The sequence below is a fragment of the Oryx dammah genome, unplaced genomic scaffold (genome assembly GCF_014754425.2).
Source record: "Oryx dammah isolate SB20612 unplaced genomic scaffold, SCBI_Odam_1.1 HiC_scaffold_28, whole genome shotgun sequence".
Taxonomy (NCBI): domain Eukaryota; kingdom Metazoa; phylum Chordata; class Mammalia; order Artiodactyla; family Bovidae; genus Oryx; species Oryx dammah.
This window is the reverse complement of record NW_024070212.1, coordinates 105928886-105944412: the sequence shown is the minus strand read 5'-3', so window position 1 is coordinate 105944412 and position 15527 is coordinate 105928886. Positions and strand designations below refer to the sequence as shown.

The window sequence follows — 15527 nt, the reverse complement described above, 5'->3', positions numbered from 1 at the left end:
AATGTCTGCATTGTGTCCTTGATGTCTCCCTTCAGGTCACCCTCACAGTGAGGTCTTCCCTGACTAACCTACTAAAAATTACAAACCTTCCCCAATCTAACACTCCCTCTTCCCCTATCTTGCTTTGCTTTTCTCTGTAGCACTGAGCCACTTCATTTAATTCATTGATTGATAGACATCCTAATATGGGAACTATGTATAAACAGTACTCAAAGGTATCTTGGTTTGGAGAGTTTGGGGAAAACAATGATGAATAAAGATATAGAAAACAAATCACCTAGATGTCCATCAGCAGATGAATGGATAAGAAAGCTGTGGTACATATACACAATGGAGTATTACTCAGCCATTAAAAAGAATACATTTGAATCAGTTCTAATGAGGTGGATGAAACTGGAGCCTATTATACAGAGTGAAGTAAGCCAGAAAGAAAAACACCAACACAGTATACTAACACATATATATGGAATTTAGAAAGATGGTAATGATAACCCTGTATGTGAGACAGCGAAAGAGACACAGATGTATAGAACGGACTTTTGGACTCTGAGGGAGAGGGAGAGGGTGGGATGATTTGGAAGAATGGTGTTGAAACATGTATACTATCATGTAAGAAACGAATCGCCAGTCTATGTTTGATACAGGATACAGGATGCTTGGGGCTGGTGCACAGGGATGATCCAGAGAGATAATATGGGGTGGGAGGTGGGAGGGGGGGTTCAGGATTGGGAACTCATGTACACCCGTGGCTGATTCATGTCAATGTAAAACCAATACAGTATTGTAAAACAAAATAAAGTAAAAATAAAACTTAAAAAAAAAATTAAAAAAGTTAAAAAAAAGAAAACAAATCAAATAGTGAAAAAAGGAGGAATTGTTAACACCAGAAGAAATGAAAATTATACAAGAAAGGAAGTATGATCATGGTTCACACTTGGCACAATAGTGAAGAATACTATATGAAATATTAAGTTTACTGGAGACTCAACCTAAAATAATAATACCACCACATGGGGCAATCAAAGAGGAGAACTGTGAAAGGAGTCATTTCAGTCATTCCTGGAGATGCCCATCCTGGGCGTCTTCCTGCTCCTCTGGGGGCAGACTGCTCTTTGGACTTCCACAGCCGTCATCCTCATCGTTCAGTTGCTCAGTCATATCCAGCTCTTTGTGACCCCATAGACTGCAGCACACCAGGCCTCCGTGTCCTTCACTATCTCCCAGAGTTTGCTCAAACTCACGTCCATTGAGTTGGTGATGCCATCCAACCATCTCATCCGTTTTTATCCTCTTCTCTTCCTGCCCTCAATCTTTCCCAGCATCAGGGTCTTTGCCAACGAGTCATCTCTTCACATCATGTGGCCAAAGTATTGGAATTTCAATTTCAGCACCAGTCCTTTCAATGAAAAGGCTCTTCAGTTCCTCTTTACTTTCTGCCATTGAAGTGGTATCATATGCATATCTGAGGTTGTTGATATTTCTCCCACCAGTGTTGATTCCAGCTTGTGATTTACCCAGCCTGGCATTTCACATGATGTACTCTGCATAGGAGCTAAATAAGTAGGGTGACTCTATACAGCCTTGGTGCATTCCTTTCCCAATTTTGAACCAGTTAGTTGTTCCATGTCCAGTTCTAACTGTTGCTACTTGACCTGCAGACAGGTTTCTCAGGAGGCAGGTCAGGTGGCCTGTTATCCTGGGGCCCACTAGAGCTTTTCTTCTGTTGGATTTCCTTTTTACCAGATTCCAAGTTCCCCCTCAACGTTTTAAGTTATCCTCTTAGTATATCCTTTGGTGGCTTCTTGAGAAGGAAGGGATAGGAGAAAGAAAAAATGGAGACCTTATATATCTAAACGTGTCTTCATTCGCCCCTCACACTTTAAAAACTGGTTATAGAATTCTTGATTCAATAGTATTTTTCCTCAGAATTTTGGAGGCAACTCTTCCATCTTGTTGGTTTCTGGTGCCATTCTAATTCCAAGTCCTTTTTTTTTTTTAATCCCCAAAGCACTTGGATCTTTTACTTGCTTCCAGTATCCCCAAATCTCATAATGATTTATCCTACATGGATCTCTTTTCATTCATCTCTCAGTAGGAAGGCTACTGAAATCCAGAAAGTCATTGTCTAGGAAACTTTCTTGCATTAGTTGATAATTTCTCCTTTCAATATTCTCTATATTTTCCTTGTGGAATCTGTATTAGACATAGAACTCCAGGACTGGTCCTCTAATTTTCCCATTTTTCCTTCCAAACTCCACCCACAAGTTTGTTTTGTTTTCTCTTTCTACTTCTTGGGAGATTTTTTTGACTTTATCTTCCAAATTTTTTATTCACACTTTAAATTTCAGTTCAATTTTTTTTCCTTCAGTTAGTGTGTGATTTTTATTTTGATTATTTTAAAGTGTATTATTTTTAACTGGAGAATTGCTTTATAATGTTGTGTTGGTGTCTGCCATACATCAAAAAAACTATGGAACACTTCTTGAATTTGCAAGTCATCCTTGCGTATGGGCCATGCTAATCTCGTTTTGGTATATGCTGCTGAAGCGAGCACAGCTCTCCTGTTTTTAATTTTCTGAAATTCTTTCTTGCTCTATAACCCACCCCTACCCCCACTTTATAAACCATCCTGTTCTTGTTTTATGAATTAGACATCTCTGAGGTATTAGATGGTGGCATTTTGCCTGTTTATTTGGCCAGCTGAATTATTTCTGATTCCTCCAGTCTAGTTGTTCTTGCCCCCTCCCTCTTTCATTCTCTTCCCCTTTTCTTACTTTTTTTTTTTTTGTGCATTTGCTTACTTTTTTTATCTCTGCCTTTCATACAAGAGGCTTTCACTCAATGTCTGGGAATCTTGGCTGCTTATTCTTGTTTAGGGTGAGGCACTAAGAAGCTGATTAAAGACCTGAAATGAGGGACAGGTTTGCTGACTCATGCATTTCAGTCTGGGTTGATCAGGTATGTAGGTGTAGAATTTTTCTCAAGGTTCTTTCTTTTTCTCCAGAGAAGAGTCACTTGGACTTCTTCTTAGAAGAAGTGTTCTAGGGGCTGGTCTTCCTATATTTATTTACATATTTTTACTCATTCCCCTGGATTTCAACGTGGCAACTCATCCCTACCTTTGCTGCTGCTTGGTGCCTCTGAATTTAGAGGCTTTCTTGCTCCTCTTCCATGGAGTAAATCTGCCATCTCTTACTGTAGTGGGGAAGCAGGGCTTCCCTGGTGGTTCAGATGGTAAAGAATCTGCCTGCAGTGCAGGAGACTCGGGTTCAATCCCTGGGTCAGGATGATCCCCTGGAGAGGGAAATGACAACCCACTCCAGTGTTCTTGCCTGGAGAATCCCATGGACAATGGAGCCTGGCAGACTACAGTCCCATCAGGTCGCCAAGGGTCAGTTTCATGGTTCACTCAACACAGTCTAAGTCCTGTGAGGAAGAAGGGGAGAATAGACTCTGGGCACTTGTGGGAGATATTCTTGGCTGTTTAGCCAGCCCTATTTCCTCCCTTCTTTCTGATTTTGTTCACACTTCTATAATGGCCTTGGCAAGGGATTGGCTTAGGCGTAAGCCTATGGCACAGTTCTAGCCAATAGGAACTGATGGGACACTGACTGGGAGCTTCTTAAAGAGTTTCTTTTACTCCTAAAAGGGTTACAGGAACTTCCCTGGCATCTGGTGATTAACAATCCACCTGCCACTGCAGAGGACATGGGTTCAAGCCCTGGTCCAGGAAAATTCCATGCCATGGGGCAACTAAGCCCGTGTACCCCAGTGACAAGCCCACACACCTAGAGCCTGTGCTCTGCAACAAAAGAGGCCACTGCAATGAGAAGCCCACACATCACAAGGAAGAGGAGCCCTTGCTTCCTGTAACTAGAGAACGCCCATGCACAGCCAAACATATATAAAAATAAATAAAATTTAAAACTTAAAGAAAAAAAAAAAGAGGATTCCAAGACAGCCATTTTCTTCTCTGCATCTGAAGACTGTCACATGGGCATGTGATGCTTAGAACTGTTTCCCTCTCTTTTCAACCATGAGAAGAAGGCCAAAGAAACCTCAGACATGATCTGATGCCCTAAGGTCTTTGCACCACTGGCTTAACCATCCCTAAAGCTAGCCTAACCTAAAGACTCCTCAAAAAGTGGAGTAAAAAAGCCCACAATATTTTAAGTCCCCAAATGGGGTCTGAGACCATCAGAATCAGCATTATCTGAGATCTTACTAGAAATGCAGAATCTTGAGCCTCGCCCTTGACTTATTAAATCAGAATTGAAAGTGAAGTCACTTAGTCATGTCCAGCGCTTTGCAACCTCATGGACTGTAGCTTTCCAGGCTGCTCCATCCATGGGATTTTCCAGGCAAAAACACTGGAGTGGGTTGCCATTTCCTTCTCCAGGGCATCTTCCCGACCCAGGGATCAAACCTGGGTCTCCTACACTGCAGGAAGACCTTTAACCATATGAGCCACTGCTGCTGCTGCTGCTAAGTCACTTCAGTCATATCCGACTCTGTGTGACCCCATAGACGGCAGCCCACCAGGCTCCCCCATCCCTGGGATTCTCCAGGCAAGAACACTGGAGTGGGTTGCCATTTCCTTCTCCAATGGATGAAAGTGAAAAGTGAAAGTGAAGTTGCTCAGTCATGTCTGACTCTTCGTGACCCCTTGGACTGCAGCCTACCAGGCTCCTCCACCCATGGGATTTTCCAGGCAAGAGTACTGGAGTGGGGTGCCATCTCCTTCTCCTTATGAGCCACTAGGGAAGTCCTTTATTGAATCAGAATCTACATTTTAAAAGAATCCTCAAGGGACTGATATACTGATTAAAGTTTGTGAAGCACTACTTTAAGCTGTATTTAGCCATTTCTCTTCTTAATTGCAGACTTCCAGGTGACAGTAGTGGTAAAGACCCTGCCTGCCAACGCAGGAGATGTAAGAGACACAGGTTCAGTTCCTGGATCTGGAAGATCCCCTGGAGAGGGGAATGGCTACCCACTCTGGTATTCTTGCCTGGGGAATTCCATGGACAGAGGAGCCTGGCAGGTTGCAAAGAGTTGGACACAACTGAGCGACTAAATGGCAACCCACTCCAGTATCCTTGCCTAGAGAATTCTGTGGACAGAGGAGCCTGGTGGGCTGCTGTCCATGGGGTAGCATAGAGTAGGACATGACTGAAGTGGCTTAACATGCATGCATGCATTGGAGAAGGAAATGGCAACCCACTCCAGTATCCATCCTTGCCTGGAGAATCCCAGGGAGGGAGGAGCCTGGTGGGCTCCCTTTTATGGGGTCACACAGAGTTGGACATGACTGAAGTGACTTAGCAGCAGCAGCAGAGCGACTAAACACAGCCCACAGCAACCATAAAATGGGAAATCATCCTGGAGTATCCAGTTGGGCCTAATGTATCAAATGAACTCTTAAAAGTATAAAAAGGGGGAGGTAGGTGAGATGAAGCAGAAGAGGAGGTCTGAGAGATTCTAAGGGTGAGACAAGCTGGACCTCATGTTGCTGGCTTGAAGACGGAGGAAGGGGTCACTAGCCAAGATATGCAGGGAGCTTCTAGGTGAGAAAGATCCTCCACTGACAGTTAAAGAGAAAACAGGAGGGACTTCAGTTCTACAATTCCATGAAACTTGAATTCTGCCAACAATCTGGGGTATGGATTCATTCTCAATGCTTCCACAAGGGAACCTGGTCCTGTCAACACTTTGGTTTGGGTCTTGTGTGACTGTAGGCAGGGAACCAGCTGAGCCACACTGTGCTCAGAATTTTTACTTCCAAGACCTGTAAGATAATACATTTTTGAGGAGATCAACCCTGGGATTTCTTTGAAAGGAATGATGCTAAAGCTGAAGCTCCAGTACTTTGGCCACCTCATGTGAAGAGTTGACTCTTTGGAAGACTCTGATGCTGGGAGGGATTGGGGGCAGGAGGAGAAGGGGACGATCGAGGATGAGATGGCTGGATGGCATCACTGACTCGATGGACGTGAGTCTGAGTGAACTCCGGGAGATGGTGATGGACAGGGAGGCCTGGCGTGCTGTGATTCATGGAGTCGCAAAGAGTCAGACACGACTGAGCCACTGAACTGAACTGAACTGAAGCTGCTACTGCTGCTGCTGCTGCTGCTAAGTTGCTTCAGTCTTGTCCGACTCTGTTCGACCCCATAGACGGCAGCCCACCAGGCTCCCCCGTCCCTGGGATTCTCTAGGCAAGAACACTGGAGTGGGTTGCCATTTCCTTCTCCAATGCTGCTGCTGCTGCTAAGTCACTTCAATCGTGTCCGACTCTGTGTGACCCCACAGACGGCAGCCCACCAGGCTCCCCCGTCCCTGGGATTCTCCAGGTACATGAAAGTGAAAAGTGAAAGTGACGTTGCTCAGTCATGTCCGATTCTTCGAGATCCCATGGACTGCAGCCCACCAGGCTCCTCCATCCATGGGACTTTCCAGGCAAGAGTACTGGAGTGGGGTGCTATTGCCTTCTCTGGTTAAGCTGCTAAGTTTGTGGCAATTTGTTATAACAGCACAGTCAGGGTAGATAGTTCTCTGCAGCTTAAATTTACCTCTCATTGGCAACACCCCACTTCAAAGATACAATAAATCTTTCTGTCCTAAGGCCAGCCTTAGGACCTCCTCTGATATCACGGAGTCTACTTGTCGCAAAGTGAAGTCGCTCAGTCGTGTTCGACTCTTTGTGACCCTGTGGACTGTAGTCCTGCAAGCTCCTTAATCCATGGAATTTTCTAGGCAAGAATATTGGAGTGGGTTGCCATTTCCTTCTCCAGGGATCTTCCCGACCCAGGGATCGAACCCAGGTCTCCAGCATTTCAGGCAGAAGCTTTACCGTCTGAGCCACCAGGGAAGCCCTACTTGTCGCAAAGGAGACCAGAAATGTGAGGAAGTGCTCGACCAGCAGATGGAGGGGGGCTGTAGATTACTGGTTTAGTCTTGATCTTCTTAATTCTGGGTGGTATTTGTACACTTCTCAGTGGTCCTGTTAGAACCAAGACCTCGTTATCTACAGCGGTGATGCCGAAACCCTGCCTCTGAATACCGGCACCAAATTGAATCTCAGAGACAGAGTTTTGGGTAAAGTAGAAAAGAATAGCTTTACAGCTTTGTCAGGCAAAAGTGGCCTCGGTGGGATAATGCCCTCAAAGCTGTGCATCCCAACCTGGACAGGGTAGCTGCTGCTGCTGCTGCTAAGTTGCTTCAGTCGTGTCCGACTCTGTGCGACCCCATAGACGGCAGCCTACGAGGCACCCCCGTCCCTAAGACTCTCCAGGCAAGAACACCGGAGTGGTTTGCCATTTCCTTCTCCAATGCGTGAAAGTGAAAAGGGAAAGTGAGGATGCTCAGTCGTGTCCGACTCTTAGCAACCCCATGGACTGCAGCCCACCAGGCTCCTCCGCCCATGGGATTTTCCAGGCAAGAGTACTGGAGTGGGTTGCCATTGCCTTCAGAAAAGTTTTATCATAATGGTTAAAGAGGGAGGGCATGATCAGCTTGTGGACATTCTTCTGATTGGTTGGTTAGTGGTGAGGTAACTGGGAGTTAGCATTTTCACCATTCTGGTTCCAACTGGTTTAGGGTCTGCGTGCTTGTGGGCTGCATACAGTTAACTTCTTTCACCGGGTGGGAGATTCAGTATCTGCAAAACGGCTCAAAGATATTATTATGTGTATCTCTTGAGGGGGCACCAGGATCCTGTCCCATGGCTGCATAATCTTTTTTTATTGCATTAAATGTGCAGATCAATTTTTTTTTAGTTGGAGTATAATTGCACTATTGTTTCTTGATTCTTCCTCCCTTTCCTCTGCATCCCCTCCCTTCCCTGATTAGCAACCATGTGAACCTGTCCTCTGGAACTCAGGGAAGGTCGTAGAGGCTGAATGAAGCCTATTTCCTCCAAACAAGAAACAGAGAACACAGAGGCTTTTGTGCCCAGGAGCCTCACAGGGTCCTGCTTGGTGTCAGCAGCAACTTCCATAATACCTCATTAGACCGGCTTTTCTTTCTTTCCTGTCTCATTCTCCTCAGTTCCTCACACTTGCTTCTGAGAATCTCCTCCCAAAGACCTCCCTGCTCCCAAATCCCCTTTTCAGTCTCTGCTTGAGATTGACAGGTGTAAAAGTTAGTAAAAGGAAACCTAAGTAAAGTGGAGTCAGAAGCTGCAAAGGTGGAGCTCTCCTGCCTGTGCCATTCTCCATCAGCACAGACCCCCGCAGGAAGAGAAGGCGCCGAGCTTCTCCAACACGAGGTGACGCTGCTTCATTATACTGCCAGCAGGAGTGAAACCGTGCGACCGCGACAGTGGGCCAGGACTCAAACCCGACTAGAACCCACTGTTTTTATTGATTTAATTTAAAAAATTTGGGGGGCTGTGCTGGGTCTTTGTTGCTGCATGGGCGTTTCTCTAGCTGTGGTAAGCGGGGGCTACTCTTTGTTGTGGTCCAGGGGTTTCTCATTGTGGTGGCTTCTCTTGTGAGCACAGGCGCCGGGCTTGCAGGCTTCAGTCTCTGCAGCAGGCAGGTGCAGTAGCTGTGGCTCTTGGGCTCAGCAGTTGCGGCACACGGGCTTAGTTGTTCCTCAGCACATAGCATCTTCCTGAACCAGGGATCGAATCCATGTCTCCCGCATTGGCAGATGGATTCTTTACCACTGAGCCACCAGGGAAGCCCCCCACTGTCTTTTAATTGAGATCACAAACCTGGTCTCAGGAGTTAATAAAGCTCAAGTTCTTGATGTCTCATTACAGAAAGAATTCATCAAGAGACAAAAGTGATAGGTGAATAGTGGATCTATTTAGAGAGAAACACACTCTACAGAGTATAGGCCATTTTGAAAGGTGAGAGGCCCCCAAATATGGGGTGGTTAGCTTTTATGGGCTGGGTAATTTCATAGCTAATGAGTGGGAGGATTATTCCAACTGTTTCTGGGAAGGGGTAGGGATTTCTAGTAATAGGGCCATTGCCCACTTTTGGGGCTTTTATAGTTAGCTCTGAACTGTCACATTGCTGGTGGGTGTATCATTTATCATACTAATACATTATATTTTCATGCTAATGTATTAGAATGAGGCTCAAGTTCCATTTGGAAGTCAAATCTTCTGCCATATTAGACCTAGTTGGTTCAAACCAGTTTATATAATGTCTGACAGCTATTTCCTAATGGCAGAAAGCAAAGAGGAACTAAAGAGCCTGTTGATGAAAGTGAAAGAGAAGAGTGAAAAAGCTGGCTTAAAACTCAACTTTCAAAACACTAAGATCATGGCATCCAGTCCCATCACTTCATGAAATAGATGGGGAAACAATGGAAACAGTGACAGACTTTATTTTGGGGGGCTCCAAAATCACTGCAGATGGTGACTGCAGCCATGAAATTAAAAGATACTTGCTCCTTGGAAGAAAAGCTATGACCAACCTAGACAGCATATTAAAAAGTAAAGACATTACTTTGCCAACAAAGGTCCGTCTAGTTAAGGCTATGGTTTTTCCAGTGGTCGTGTATGGATGTGAGATTTGGACTATAAAGAAAGCTGAGTGCCAAAGAATTGATGCTTTTGAACTGTGGTGTTGGAGAAGACTCTTGAGAGTCCTTTGGACTGCAAGGAGATCCAACCAGTCCATCCTAAAGGAAATTAGTCTTGAATATTCATTGGAAGAACTGATGCTGAAGCTGAAGCCCCAGTACTTTGGCCACCTGATGCGAAGATCTGACTTATTTAAAAAGACCATGATGCTGGGAAAGATTGAAGGCAGGAGAAGAAGGGGACGACAGAGGATGAGATGGTTGGATGGCATCATCGACTCGATAGATATGAGTCTGAGCAAGCTCTGGGAGTTGGTGATGGACAGGGAAGCCTGGCGCACTGCAGTCCATGGAGTTGCAAAGAGTTGGACACAACTGAGCGACTGAATTGACTGACAGCTATGTCATTCTTTTAAAGATTTGCCCTGTCCCCTTCCCTCCTATTTCAGCAGAAATACAGATTTTATCTTTGCCTGGCAACAACTCAGCCAATAAGAGACTGGCACAACTAAGCCACTGAAAAGCCGCTGTAGTTCAAACTCCCAGTTTCCTCCAGTGGATTTTTTGTTTATAGTGGAAGTGAAAGTCACTTAGTCATGTCCGAGTCTTTCATGGCCTATACAGTCCATGGAATTCTCCAGGCCAGAATACTGGAGTGGGTAGCCTTTCCTTTCTCCAGGGGATGTTCCCAACCCAGGGATCAACCCAGGTCTCCCACATTGCAGGCAGATTCTTTACCAGCTGAGCCACAAGGTTTTGTTTATAGGGGCCCCTCCCAACTCTCCCTTCCCTATGGTTTCCTTTCCTTTGTTTTACCAAGACTTGCATGTGGTTCTCCAAACACTTGCTTGTCCCAAATTGCAATTCATTGCTGCTCCTGAAGAAACCTATTTTTCAGATGAAACAACTGGCTGTTTCACTGTTTTAGGTTAATATGGGCAACCAGTAAAGTCTGCTCCGTGAGCTCATCTTGCTTAGAATCAAAAGATAACTTATTAGACTATTTCAGTGTCTCACACTGAAACCAGGCCTCAAGGAAAACAAATCAGGAGCGCCATACCACTAAGTTCTTCTCTGTTCCTTGTTTCTTCTCTTTTAATAGCATTACCTTTGAGAGACTGAATCTATCCTCAGCACCAGAGAGAAAAATTCCAAAGAAGGATTGTAATCGAGGACCCTTGGGTGAGTGTTTTTGATTGGTCAAATGAGAAACAAGGTGTATGTCCGTTCATCTTGGGTCAGAGTTCCAGTCTTGGATCAAGCCATTATGGATGGGTGGTAGTGTCAAGGATTCCAGGCACGGCCATTGGGGACCACTATTGCATTGCAGGGCAGTCCCAGAAATAGTGAAATGATTGACAGCTGGGGAACCTTCCCACTGGTTATCTAAAACCACTACCCATTCCCAATTCTCTTCCTCTTTAATGATTCTTGCTCAGCTTACTTCACATGTTCTTCCTGTGCCCAACCCTTATATGCTGGTATTCCTGAGAATCTCATCCTTATTCTTTTCCTCTTACTCATTTCCAAAGTCAGTTAATTCCATTAGTTATCTAATTCCATCTAATGTCCAGAAGACATTATGGTCTTCTCCCCAACATTTAATTAACTCCAAAAATTTTATCTAATCCAGTCATGGTTATTCCATTCCCCCATGGCAAAAATCTGTTTGGGTTGAACAGGCCCAAATCATATTAGATCAATGTAATTCAAGGACATGCTTGCTTAGGACTTCTGGAAGGCAGCTTTGCTCACCACTATACCACCAATGCTGCTTTGGACTGCTGGGAAAGAGAAATCAGTTTTACTGTTTTTTGTTGAATGGCAAAAGGAAGCATGCAGCCTCAGCTGTCTGTGACCATCATTCTGTGTTTTGAGTGGAGCTAGTTTTGGTATGAAGTCAATGATGGGGACAGCAGAGCAGTGAGATAAAAGCCTCTCAGGTCCCTGATGACACTGTTGAACCAGAGCATCTACCCACTCTGCTCTCCTATTGGATTTCCTGCATTGTGAGATGCTATATTTCCACACTGGGTAAGTCAGTTTGATTCAGATGTTTGCTATTGGAGCTGAATTAAAATTCTACTTGATTCACACCATTTTCTCTCTCTTTTTTAATTTATTTTTTATTGACATTTAGTTGAATGATAATGTGTTAATTACTGCTGTACAGCAAAATGACTCATAGGCACATATTCTGTACAGCAAAGTATACATAGATACACATTCTATTTCATATCCTTTTCCATTATGGTTTACTACTGGATATTGAATACAGCCCCCCATGCTGCACAATAGGACCTTGTTGCTTATCCATCCTCTATATACCAGTTTGCATCCACTAATCTCAAAGTCCCAGCCCAGCCCTCTCCCACCCTCCTCTCCCTTGGCAACCACCAGTTTATGTCCCTCATTCCGTTTCTGCTTCATAGGTAGGTTCCTTTGTGTCATATTTTAGATTCTGCATGTAAGTTATATCACATGATATTTCTCTTTCTCTTCCTGACTTACTTCACTTAGTACGATAATCTCTAGTTGTATCTATTTGTAAGGCCTCCCCAGATAGCCAATTTGCTTTTTTGCATTTCTTTTTCATGGGGATGGTCTTGATTCCTGTCTCCTGTACAATGTCAGGAACCTCCATACATAGTTCATCAGGCACTCTGTCTATCAGATCTAGCACCTTAAACCTATTTCTCACTTCCACTGTACGGTCATAAGGGATTTGATTTAGGTCATACCTGAGTGGTTTCTTCCACTTTCTTCAATTTCAGTCTGAATTTGGCAATAGGAGTTGATGATCCAAGCCACAGTCAGCTCCCAGTCTTGTTTTTGCTGACTGTATAGAGCACTCAGCAGTGGCCACAGGACTGAAAAAGGTCAGTTTTCATTCCAGTCTCAAAGAAAGGCAATGCCAAAGAATGCTCAAACTACTGCACAATCACACCCATCTCACATGCTAGTAAAGTAATGCTTACAATTCTCCAAGTCAGGCTTCAGCAATACGTGAACCATGAACTTCATGTTCAAGCTGGTTTAGGCAGAGGAACCAGAGATCAAATTGCCAACATCCGCTGGATCATGGAAAAAGCAAGAGAGTTCCAGAAAAACGTCTATTTCTGCTTTATTGACTATGCCAAAGCCTTTGACTGTGTGCATCACAATAAACTGTGGAAAATTCTGAAAGAGATGGGAATACCAGACCACCTGGCCTGCCTCTTGAGAAACCTGTATGCAGGTCAGGAAGCAACAGTTAGCACTGGACATGGAACAACAGACTGGTTCCAAATAGGAAAAGGAGGATGTCAAGGCTGTATATTGTCACCCTGCTTATTTAACTTCTATGCAGAGTACATCATGAGAAACGCTGGACTGGAAGAAGCACAAGCTGGAATCAAGATCGCCGGGAGAAATATCAATAACCTCAGATATGCAGATGACACCACCCTTATGGCACAAAGTGAAGAGGAACTAAAAAGCCTCTTGATGAAAGTGAAAGAGGAGAGTGAAAAAGTTGGCTAAAAGCTCAACATTCAGAAAACGAAGATCATGGCATCTGGTCCCATCAATTCATGGCAGATAGATGGGGAAACAGTGGAAACAGTGGATAACTTGATTTTTTGGGCTCCAAAATCACTGCAGATGGCGATTGCAGCAATGAAATTAAAAGACACTCACTCCTTGGAAGGAAAGTTATGACTAACCTAGACAGCATATTAAAAAGCAGAGACATTACTTTGTCAACAAAGGTCCGTCTAGTCCAGGCTATGGTTTTTGCAGTAGTCATGTATGGATGTGAGAGTTGGACTATAAAGAAAGCTGAGCGCTGAAGAATTGATGCTTTTGAACTGTGGTGTTGGAGAAGACTCTTGAGAGTCCCTTGGACTGCAAGGATATCCAACCAGTCCCTCCTAAAGGAGATCAGTCCTGAGTGATCATTGGAAGGACTTATGTTGAAGCTGAAGCCCCAGTACTTTGGCCACCTGATGCAAAGTGCTGACTCATTTGAAAAGACCCTAATGCTGGGAAAGATTGAGGGCAGGAGGAGAAGGGGATGACAGAGGATGAGATGATTGGATGGCATCATTGACTCGATGGACATGGGTTTGGGTGGACTCCGGGAGTTGGTGATGGACAGGGAGGCCTGGCGTGCTGCGATTCATGGGGTCGCAAAGAGTCAGACACGACTGAGCGACTGAACTGAACTGAGTTGTATCTATGTTGCTGTAAATGGCATTATTTCATCATTTTTTATGGCTTGGTAGTAGTCCATGGTCTGTATACACCACATCTTCTTTATCCATTCATCTGCTGATGGACATTTAGTTTGCTTGACTATTATAGGTTTTGACTATTAGAAATAGTGCTGCTGTGAACGCTGGGGTGCATGTATCTTTTTGAGTCAGTTTTCTTCAGATATACGCCTAGAAGTGGGATTGCAGGATCATATGGTAACTCTTTTAAGTTTTTTTAAAGAACCTCCACACTGTTTTCCATAGTGTCACCAACAGTGTGGGAGGGTTCCCTTTTCTCCACACCTTCTCCAGCATCTGGATAGCATTCCTTCTTGCTAAGGAATCACACGGGGCTTTGATCTGGATTATGTAAACTGTCAGCAACACATCATCTAGTGTACAGGCCTAACTCTGCCTTGATTTCTAATGGGTGAAACAGTTCTCAGAGATTTCTGAGAGGCTCTTCCCAGCTTCTAGTCCTCAAATTCTGCTCAAATAAAATTTTCCATTTCTGTCTTAGACCACCTGGTTAACTTTTCAGCAACACTACCATGAATTCTCTCAAATGCAGTTTCTCGGGCTCCAAAACCACCCACATTTCCCAATCTTGCTCCTCTTCTTCCTGGGTTTCCTAAAATTCACTTACTCGTGAAACAAGAATCCAGTGTCTACTACTATGCCAAGCTCTGTTTTAGATACTTTAGTATAGTTGCTCATGAAACAAATTTGCTGTCTTCATGGACCAGAGAAGGAGGCAGACATAAACAAAACTTTTTCTGAATAAGTGAAATAATGAATAATGCAGAGTCTGGACTTAATGTTGAGTGAAAAACTTATCATTGTCTACAGAATATTACACCAAAGTATTCACTCCACAAGCAACCCTGAACTGAGTGGCAGACCCTGTTCTTCAAGCCCTTGGATTCTTAAAAGGTGAACGTGACCCAGGGCCTGCCCTCTGGAGCTCAGAGTCCAGAAGGAACTTCTAGCAAGTGTTGAGTGATAATTTTGCTCAGCCATGCAGAAGTGCTTTATGGTAGCCATCTCATTTAGGTCTCACTACAATCAGTGCAAAGAAATAGAGGAAAACAACAGATGGGAAAGACTAGAGAGCTCTTCAAGAAAATTAGAGATACCAAGGGAACATTTCATGCAAAGATGGGCTCGATAAAGGACAGAAATGGTATGGACCGAACAGAAGAAAAGATGTTAAGAAGAGGTGGCAAGAATACACACAAGAACTGTACAAAAAAGATCTTCATGACCAAGATAATCGCAATGGTGTGATCACTCACCTAGAGCCAGACATCCTGGAATGTGAAGTCAAGTGGGCCTTAGAAAGCATCACTATGAACAAAGCTAGTGGAGGTGATGGAATTCCAGTTGAGCTATTTCAAATCCTGGAAGATGATGCTATGAAAGTGCTGCACTCAATATGCCAGCAAATTTGGAAAACTCAGCCGTGGCCACAGGACTGGAAAAGGTCAGTTTTGGGGACTTCCCTGGTCGTCCAGTGGCTAAGACTCTGAGCTCCCAGTGCAGTGGGCCCAGGTTCCATCCCTGGTCAGGGAGCTAGATCCCACATGCTACAACTAAGACCCAGAGCAGCCAAATAAATAAATAAAATTTTAAAAAAAAGAAAAGGTCAGTTTTCATTCCAATCCCAAAGAAAGGCAATGCCAAAGAATGCTCAAACTACCGCACAATTACACCCATCTCACATGCTAGTAAAGTAATGCTTACAATTCTCCAAGT

General features: G+C 44.2%; 1 pseudogene; it reads right to left on the bottom strand.

Moving 5' to 3' along the window:
* Positions 1–2464: 2464 nt before the first annotated feature.
* Positions 2465–2557, bottom strand: LOC120857113 (annotated as a pseudogene).
* Between the last annotated feature and the right edge of the window lie 12970 nt (positions 2558–15527).